We start from the raw sequence: 8,063 nt of genomic DNA on the forward strand, positions 1-8,063 counted from the left end.
TGCAACTAGAGCGGTGCAGAGCATGACTTCAAAGCTTATAGTGGAATGCTAGACATCCCATTGTAACGCTTTGAACCAAAACATGTGTTTGCATGAATTAGGAAGAGTTGTCTCTCCTTTTCTAACACCTCCCTGCTTGAGGATATACATTTACATGAACCATTCTCCTAAAAGACCATTTTGGGGAATGCATTGATATTATTTGCATGTTTTGTCAAAAAAAATGGTTGCCTTTAACAACCGCAAAGCTTAGCGGAGGCTTACCCTCCCTCGCAACAACTAAGTGAATTCCTGCATAAGAAATTTAATAGAAAGGAACAGGTGAAAGAAATGCTTTAATATGAGGCTGGAGGAAAAGAAATATCCATGAGTGGCAACACATTACAGAAATGTTCTACTTGTATTCTGATTTTGCTGTCAGTTTGGCATTGATCCCGAGTTGACAAGTTATTGTTATGTCTGTGCCTCTCTTTTCATGCCTTTCTCTACTGGAGATGTGTCCTTCATTTGTGAACTTTCTCTTTTTCCACTATACTTTGCCAGAAGCAAGGATTTGGTGTATTGTTGCACCAATCAGTTTTTAATAGAGTAGTGTAAAGCAAGGAATATTTGTGACATGAAATGTTTGCGACTTTGGAGCCGACTGCCTTTTTTGCTGCATGAAACTTTTTGCAAATTGCCACTTGCATCCAATACATTATAGTGTACACAAGAGCTTTAGCATTCATGCCTCTTGCGAAATTTGCAAAATTAAAATGCATGCAAAAATTTGTCTTGTTTGTTTGTTTACTTGTCTTAAGTTCACCTACATTTCACTCAGTTTCTACCAGTATTTATGTAGAAAATAGAAGTACATGTATGTATACATATTATTTAAGCAGGTGATGAAAACAACCACCTTTCATGTGACAAGCCGTAAACTATTAAATGTGTTCACCAAAAAGCCAATGATGTGTTTTACATACTATGATGTTATGTGCGCTAATTCTGCACTGAAAGTAGAGTTATCTCATTGCAATAGTGTCTTCGAAGCACCAAGAGTTTAGCTTTTGAGAGTTTTAGTATTTATTGTGACATGACTGTGACATTTGTTTCAAGTTTCTACAGGAACATGTTATCATGAAGGTTCTGAGAATATCTCTTTTTTTAAAGTCTCAAAACAAAAATTGCCTCCCCCCAAAAAAAACCAAACAAACAACCAAACAAGCATCAACCAAAAAACAACAACAACAAACAAGCAAACAAAGAATAGCAATGTGATTGCATCACAATGGATGGTGTTTAGCTGACCCAAATTTCAATGTGATTCTATGAATACAGATATGATGTGACAACACCACCAACTTAGCACAGAGTCTGTGGAAACCATTACAATTTGTATTATCAATTGTATGTAGCGTAAGACATTGCAGAGTTGACCTGTAGCCTGAGGTCATATGTGTAATGTTCTGACACCTAGCACAGGCTATTAAGTGCCCAAGCACTTAATAACTTAACTTGGCAAGATTTCCCATCAGCATTCAGTTGAAGGCCTCCAAACTTGACGTAGTTGTTGATGAGCATGTCCATTCAGGTGTGCTGTTGGCCTCCATCTATAAACAGGAGAACCATGGTAATAAGGATTATAAGGATATAAAAGGGGTATTAGGTAATCTTTATTCATTGACAATATTATTAGTTTCCAGACATTCCTACCAATCTGTAAAAGAAAGTACTCCACCCTCTGTGCCAATTGGCGAACAAACCACAGTGAGAGTTAATCCACAACTGCTATTTGTATGACCCCCCAATGCGTATCTTGCATTTGCATAGCATGCACAAATTGGCTATGTATGCAGCTACTGCAACAATTTCAACACCAGTTACATGTACGTCCTGAAAAGGGTAGGCCCTTTTCAGGGCCACATACATACCCCAGAAAGAATATGTGGTGCACTGTTAAGCCTTAGTGTCACCCAACATTCTACCATCACAGAAACCTTAAAGATTTCAGTAATACATGTTGCTGTCACAGTTTTGAGCAACTTGTATAGTCTGACAAGGAAGTAAGCACTTATATCAATAGCAATTGCGACATATATACCTTTATTCATCTTTAAATATTTTCAAGAAACATACATAATAGACACACAGCTGGTTTGCTAAAATGCAGACTATTATCCATAGAGCATGATCAGGCCTAGATGAGTTCTGTTCTGCTTAGCATGGTCTTTTTACATGTATATCAGAGGTTGTTGACTTGTAATGAAAGTCAGTTATGCATGCATCTACGCTATTCTGTGCCAATACATCCTATGCCTGCACATCATGTGGCGTGCATAGCATGACGTCTTCTCATTGGCTGAAGTAAGGTGTTGAGATGGCCCACCATCCAATGTTTGTCAGCCTTTGTATTCCATTGTCTGTCCTCAGCGAAAACTTTCCATGTTTTTGCCATTTCTCATAAATGAAGCTTGTTTGAAATTCAGCAAAACTCCAAGTGAAACACATTAACCCAGGAAGATTCCTGTTTTCAGCAACAAAATGAGCCTCCCCAAAAATAGACTTATGAAAATCCATAGAAATGTAAAAACCTTTACAAATCACACACACAGCTTTCTGTGACCTTATCATTCGTCGGATTCATCACCATGTTACTAATTTGATGCATTTTTAATCCCTGCTTTGAATCCTTACTTAATCCCTCATAAAATCTTAGTTCAAGACATTTGATTGGCCTCAGTAAGTTACCTAAGTATTGAAGGCTAGGACTTCATCTGAAGTAGAAATCGCTTAACAAAATAGAATATAAAGCAAGACACTACGTCAGAGTTTGTGTCCTCAAAAACAATAATACAACTAAACTGAGACAGCCTTTGTATGGTTTCCCCCAGGGCTCTGCACCAATCATTACATGCCTCCACATCCATCAAAATATGTGTAGAGTCAAAGTATTTTTTTGTGTTTCGTAACAATTTGTGATAAGTGTACTCTTAAGAAATGCGTGTTCATAAATTATAGTGTACGAGGTACATTGTATATGTGTATGTACGATCTGTTTATATGATGACTGCTCACTGAAAATATGACTTTAAAGGATAATTTCACCTTCATAGACATGTGGGATGAGTGAATGCAGCAATATTAGTTCAACACATCAGTGAAAGTTTTAGGAAAATCGGACTATCCGTTAAATTTTTAAGTTTCTGCTCAGTCACAGCTGAATGAAAAGACTACTATAGTTTAAGATGTCACATGTGTACAACGATATAAAGAAAGAATAAAGAAAATTCAACATATTTCCATTTCTCTCGCATAACAAAAGAACACTCGACTTCTCCCTTTCAGAAGGCAGGGGGAATAATATTACCCTTAACATACGTCAGTAACAAGTCGAAGAAATGTGCAATTCATTTACACAGTAAAGTTTTGTGAAATTCTCTTTCTATTTTCCTTATATCCTTGTACGCATGTGACATATACACTGTAGTAGTCTTCTCATCCAGCAGTGACTGCGCAGATACTTAAAAATATTCATAACTTTTGAACGGTTTGTCTGATTTTCCTCAAACTTTCACTGATGTGTTCTGCTAATTTTGCTGCATTCTCTCAATCCTTATGTATATGAAGGTGGACTTGTCCTTTAAAAATTTGTTCATTCCCACCGTTCTTATTTGCATGTTAATTTGGGGACAGTGTGCTGTGAAAGAAAAAGGAAAAAAAAAAGAGGTGAGAGGGATTACAGGTGCTCTAAATGAAAGGATGTAGGTATGTGGAGGAGATGATAAGCTGCAATCGGCGGTGAAGGCCGTGATTTCTGTGGGTTGCCCCAAGTGCATGCTGTATTCTTAACCTCGTAGACAGGAAGTGGGACAGCAGTGGGTGTAGAGATGGGCCAGAATAGGTAGACCGCATCTTTATCTCTACACCAAGGCTGCTGCGGCATATCGATGCACTGTGGTAGCTCAGGGAGGAAGGTCTGGATGTTACAGCCGGTCTCATGACAAGGCTTTTGTGAATGTGCAGGTGTTTTCTTTATTCACTGATAGCTAAGGGATGCCATGTCATGGACATTAATTCTATGCATAGATGCATGAAATGGTGGGGGGGGGGGGGGGGGGGGGACAGAAAAAGGTGTGTGTGTGTGTGTGTGTGTGTGTGTGTGTGTTTGTGTTTAATTACTCCCATGTTTTCACTAAACTGGGGGTTACAGGCAGTGAGGTTTGTTAAAACCTTGCTAGTCGATGTGGATCATACAAAATTGTATGTTCTATGTAAGATCACTGCAGAGTTGAGTGAAATTTCGCTAATATTTGGTGAAATACTTTCTTAAAACATTAAAGCACAAGTCAGATTTGTATGTGATACATAGTAGGCCCTATTTGCACTCGCCACCAAACTCATAGAAGTCGCTGCTGGTTTTGTTGACAGCATGTGAAAATATTGCCTACCAAGTGTGTGGTGATGATGTTATCATAACTCACTGCTTGATGGCCTGCACTAAAATCTAAAACCATTTAATACATTGAGTGGCTCAGACTTAGACTAGCAAGTTGTGGCGGCCGGTTGTGATTTATTCCAGCAGTATTTGTCCAGAGTGATACCGTGTATTCACTAAATACTTTCCAGTTTCTGTTAGAACTTACATTTCATAGGATTTAAATGAAAATTATTCTGTGTTGATTACAAGGAAGAAACAAAATAGTAGATAGGCAAATTGATCACTCTAGACAGATATATGTGAATTTGTGAAGTCAGTCAAAAACAGTAATACAGGAATGATAATTTATGTGAAAGTTTGTTTGATTAAAGCTAATATGCCAATCAATCATACATTCTGTATTGTTTTGTCTGATATTAAGACTGCATGTATAGAAATGCTTATATTATGTGTATGTGTGTGTGTGTGTGAGAGAAAGAGAGAGGGAGAGAGAGAGAGAGAGAGAGAGAGAGAGAGAGAGAGAAGGAAAGACCCTCGTAAATACATTGTACTGCTTCTCAAAAATCGCTAACTCTAGTTCTATTCAGATCGTTTGCTACCCACAAATGTGAGGGAAAAAAAAAAACAGAATCCCTCCCAAAAAGAAATCATGATATTATTCAATAAAGGAAAATGTGTGTTTGATTGTTGTTTTTTGTTGGTGATGGGTTTTTGTTTTGTTTTTGTTTTTGTTTTTTGGTGGTTGTTGTTGGGTGTTTTTTTTGTTGTTGTTGTTGTTGTTGTTCTTCTTCTTCTTCTTCTTCTTGTTGTTTGGGGGGAGGGTGTTTTTCTACAACGTGTAGTACTGAAATTGCACTGGTCTTACATTGAGACTTAGTGGATAGTTCCAGCACATTTATTTTCATATTTCACTTGACATTGAGGTTAAAAAAAAACATTAAGGCCATTATTTTCCACTTGCAGGTGAAACAAAAACCCAACTTTAGTGCTTAGAAATAGTTTTAAAATGTGAGCTAGGGATGGAAACAACCCATGTAATAATGTTAATCATTCATATAATCGCACAATCAACGTTAAATATAGTCAAATACACAAAATGTGAGCAATAGTTATAATAGACTTGTTTCTAGGGGAACAAAAACCCGTGTACAGTTATGGTTTATTGAGAAAAATAGTGATATCTCCATGTATTTCAGGATTTATTGCAAATTTTTATATGGTAGGAAGTTTTCTGATAAACTGACCTACAATATATGCATCAAATGTGATAAGTCGGACATTTTTTAACATTAGAAGCATTGTGATAAGCGCTTTATAAATGATATTTATTATTATTATTATTATTATTATTATTATTATTATTATTATTATTATTATTATTATTATTATTATTATTATTATTATTATTTTAAATCACCGCTCCCAATGGTAAACAGCAGGCCTACCTTTAATAATTCTTGTTTATTCCACTTGAAAACCTTGTAATTCGGCAAAGATTAGTATGTCTGTTGACTGGAGATATGTGAAGTGTTCAAATTGATTGAATTTGCCAGACACAAAGAGTTAACGTTTCACTTTAAAAATAAAACAATAATACACTGTACTTTTACACACTGAGATTAACTGATGTTGAGCACAGTGCGTCTGCGGTAAACGTCAAGGACAATCAAATTTCAAGATGAGATTATAAGAAAACAGTAAAAAAAAAACAAAAAAAACCCGGTATTTGAAATCTACAGATCACGTGATATTGTGATTTGCAATTTGAGGTCAGAGGTTCAAAGGTCAAAGAACGAATTTTACAGCACTGCATAAGAGGGGAAAACATATCCGCAGGCGGGGGGGGGGGGGGGGGGGGCCTATTATTAAAAGAACGCCCTCTCTTGGTCTTTTTTAAATAATCAAAATAGTACAGATTCCACTTCTACTCCAATGATCTACAATGATTATAGGAAATATAGAGACCAATGGTCTACTCTCAGTGAAGTGCTTTCACTTTAAGCGAGCAGGAAACAATCGAGAAAAGAGCAAAAACTCTTCACCCTGTATAACCTTCTCTATACTTTACAAACTACTGCGCATCATTCTGATACGCTCACCACAAGTCTTTTAGCTTTTAAGATGTATGAAAAGAGTCGCAGAAGAGTAACCATGACTGAGTAGAATGTTTGTTACTAAATTTCTTCTTCTCTCCACTTTTCTGATCCTTGCATTGCATCTGAATGTGTGTATTTGCGTGTGTGTTTTGTGCGTGATAAGAGCACGGTGTGTGTATAGTGAAGGGCTGCTATTTTTGGTTTCCCTTTTTCATAATACGTATTACTATCAGCCATTCCCCTTGTATAAATCTTGTTTTGGGCCCACTAGCAAGCTCTTGTTCCTTCACGTATACACATTGTTTTTGTTTTTATTGTGTGCATGATGTACATCTTATATTTTGTACCGAATAAATTGAATTGAATTGAATTGAATTGAATTGAATTAAATTAAATTAAATTGAATAAATGTCCGTCTGTTATACCAATTCCGCTGCAGACGCAATAGATGCAACAAGGTTCAACTGTGTTGGAGCAATGTGTTTGAATTTTCGAAATGTGAAAAAGACTGTTTAGGTGAACAAGTGCACATCGTAATTTCAACATAATAGATGACGAGTTGTTTGTACGCTTAACACGGGATGCGTAAATGCTCGAACTGAACGCTTGTGATAACCATGCGCAATCCTCTGAACACGAAATATACTGGACTAATATTGATAGTTCGAGTGATGGAGTGATATAATGACAGAGGCAACTGGTACATGTACTACAGTATTTTTGGTGAAACCGGCGTCGTGAAGAACATTATTTCGTGTAGGATGATCCCTGATCACGAAGACAAGTGAAGGGGTGGGTGGGGGAGAGCCGGGGATAGTCGCAAACTGAGCAGGGAGGTGTCTCTTCCCACCTCCCTGGCCAGAGGGTCCTGCCATTATCATTACCCTAGCCTTGCCAGGTATTCATTTATACACCTGGGTCGAGAGGGACATGGAGGGTAAAAACATCTTGTCAGCACTGGACGGGATTCGAACTCGGGACATCCTATTGAAAGTCAAGAGTCTTGATCACTATGCCACAGTGCCTCCAATGCTGGATCATAATTCTGCTATGGTGGTGATTAGGTTTGGTAGGATGTATCCCCTGCTGTTTTAAATTTTGACAAGAGACCCGCGGGTCACGCACTCACCTGAGTATCGCAATTTCACCTTCCATGCATTCTTGCACACTCTTACCTGAGAACATTGGAAACTTTAGGTCTGCATATGGATCCCTCCCCCCCCCCCCCTCAACTCGGAGGGGGGGGGGGGGGGAGGGGGCAGGCAGTCCTGGATCTGAATCTGCAATTAAGAAACTTGGAACTAAAGTCATCAATGTACAAACTCATGGTATTAACTTTGCTTTATCATTTCTGGTTCAAGAGCAGAAGATTTTAAATATTCCTTAATGTGGGGGGGGGGGGTGGGCCCCCTAGGGGGCCCCCAAGAGGGACATGGTGCCCATTTTAAGGAATTGAGATTCTATCCCCCTAGGGATGCTACCTGCTAAGTTTGGTCAAAATTCATCTTGAGGTTTTCAAGAAGAAGATGAACATGTACAATTCAGGC

The sequence above is a fragment of the Diadema antillarum genome, unplaced genomic scaffold (genome assembly GCF_040938485.1).
Source record: "Diadema antillarum isolate AM-2024a unplaced genomic scaffold, OU_Dant_1.0 scf00000094, whole genome shotgun sequence".
NCBI lineage: Eukaryota > Metazoa > Echinodermata > Echinoidea > Diadematoida > Diadematidae > Diadema > Diadema antillarum.